Source organism: Leiobunum rupestre, chromosome 4, assembly GCF_980474605.1.
Source record: "Leiobunum rupestre chromosome 4, qqLeiRupe1.1.hap1, whole genome shotgun sequence".
Classification (NCBI taxonomy): domain Eukaryota; kingdom Metazoa; phylum Arthropoda; class Arachnida; order Opiliones; family Sclerosomatidae; genus Leiobunum; species Leiobunum rupestre.
Window position 1 is genome coordinate 18,307,648 of NC_143387.1, and position 2,601 is coordinate 18,310,248.

Here is a 2,601-nt window from a genome sequence, read left to right on the forward strand (position 1 = left end):
ACGGATTATTTTTGGAAAATAGTCACTGGGGAAAAGCGTTGGCCATTATGGAAACTAAGTTAGGCTGGATAATACACGGTTGAACTAACCGGCGCCCAAACGCGATTGGAGTTAATAATATCGTAGTTGTGAACCTTTCGGTTCAAAGAGACTTACTTTCTGAACAACTGCGAGATTTTTGGGAGCTTGAATCGTTGGGAATAAAGGATGAGCAACCCAATGTAAAAATGAATAACGAGGTTTTAGAACAATTTGAATAAAATTTAATGTTTGAAGATGGTCGGTACGTAGTTGGTTTCCCTTGGAGGAATAATAAGAGCGAATGGGGAGAAAATCATGCCGTCGCGGTGAAAAGAACCAATAATCTGTTGAACAAGTTGGAAAAGGATACCATTTTGCTATGCAAATACAATCAAATAATCAAAGATCAATTAGAAGAAGGGATTATCGAAAAATTCCCGGATGCCGACCTAAGAATAGATGGGAGACCATTCTATTACCTGCAGCACCGTTCAGTTATCCGGACTACCATCTCAACGACGCCGATAAGAATAGTATAGGATGCCTCCTCAAAAGAAACTGACATCTCTTCTCTCAACGATTGCCTAGAAGCAGGTCCCAATTTAAAGCCAGAGATAATCGACGTTGTACTCCGATTTAGAGAAAATTATATCGCCTTCATCGCAGATATTCAAAAGGCCTTTTTGCAAATTTCCCTCGTGGAAGAAGATCGTGACAGCGTCCGTTTTTTTTGGATCAATACCAGCAATCAAGAAGCATCAACCAAGTTTTGCACCTACCGCATGACCAGAATACCCTTTGGGGTCACAGCAAGCCCATTCCTTCTGGCCGCCACGGTATACTCTTAAAAAAATAGGTGTATACATGGTGTTCGAATGGTGTAAGAAAGGTGTGAAATCGTTTTTTCACACCTTTAATGTTATCCATTTACTCCCAAATAAATTATTAATTGAAAAGTGTTTTTATTCTGCCAAATATACACCATTTAAAGTGTTGGAATGGTGTTTAATGAAATAAAACCTCTAGCCGTTAAAAAAGGTGTAAAAAAGTTGTAAAATTGGGTTTTTTCACACCTTTGATATTATCTATTTACACCTAAAAAAATATTCGTAGAAACTGTTCAATTTCTGCCAAATATACACAATTTCAGGTGTTGGAATGGTTTTTAATGAAACACATCTTCAACCGTTAAAAAAAGGTGTAAAATCGCAAAATAATCCGTTAACGCTTTCCGTCACACGCTGGTTTTGCCAACACTACGAAAAACTGCGAACGCAGAGATTTCGAGACATTGCGTACATTGATTAACCTTTGCACGGAAAATGCGAACGCGTTTGCAGGGCAGACAGACAGACACGGTGATTGTATAACAACAATTTTATAAAACTACAAAAAGATTTAAATGATAAATTATCTACCTTGTTGGGGCCGGTATTTGAACCCACGATCTTTTGATAGACTGAAGCGTACGCACAGTGTGCTTGGAAAACAAATTTGCGGCCAAAAATCCACAGCGTATCTACCTATAACATTTATACATATCTCGCTTTGTTTTGGTGAGAGAATTTCGAAAATAAAACTCTGGAGACGATAGCTCCCCAGGTGGCTACTTCATCTACAGGGTGCGCTACATACTCTTGCTTTTGATATATCATAAACCTACCATAAATTTATTTTTATAAAAAGTTAGGATCTATTGGAACGAAATTAACCCTTTCAAAAATTGTGATTTAGGTTGAAACCACGGAAATTTTCCTTTTCAGACAACTTTAACCCTAATTATCTGAAAATAGGGCGAGAATGCGCAGCTAGAAATTGGGTAGCAAATTTCTACAGTATTTCCTCAGTACATTTCGAAATTTTCAGCTCGATATCTCGTGGAACCTTTAAGCAATTAATTTTCAAATTAACGAGTAAAGTACCTGAAAATGACGGGGGTCTTCCATAAACATTAAAAGCAAATTAAAATTTTAAACCAAAAATCAAAAACATTTATTCGTTAAAGTCGAATTTGCAGTTATCCAGAACATCGAAGTTCTCTGAATGGAATGCAAGTGCATACATTTGAGGACTTTGATATTAATTTCCATTTAATGTTTATGGATAAAATAATACCGTTGTAGGTCACATTTCTTACAGAATATAATTTGTTAGGTAAACCTTTATTTTCAACTTCACTTTGAAGGTCGATCGGTAATGATTTTTGGTCGATAAACGAACCCATTCCTTTTTGCTCTATTCCTCCGGTACTTTCTGAAAGCCAATTATAACTTTGGTAAAATTGGTGCCTATTGGCTAGAGTTTTAGTAATATTTTTATAGTTTCTGCTGATTTGGGAAATTGACTTAAAATGGGAGTGTTTGCTCTCAAAACGAATACACGAAATATATCGAAACGGTTCAAATTTCTTTATACAATTTGTATAATGTGTAAGATAATGAAATTTCGGCGTTAGAAAGTCTTCTCCACAAAGGCTTTTTACATGAATTAGGAATGATTCAATAATAGTGTCGAGTACGGGTAATAAATTCAAAGGTATTGTTGGGGCCAAAATAATATCGCAAATTGTTCGAAGTTCGA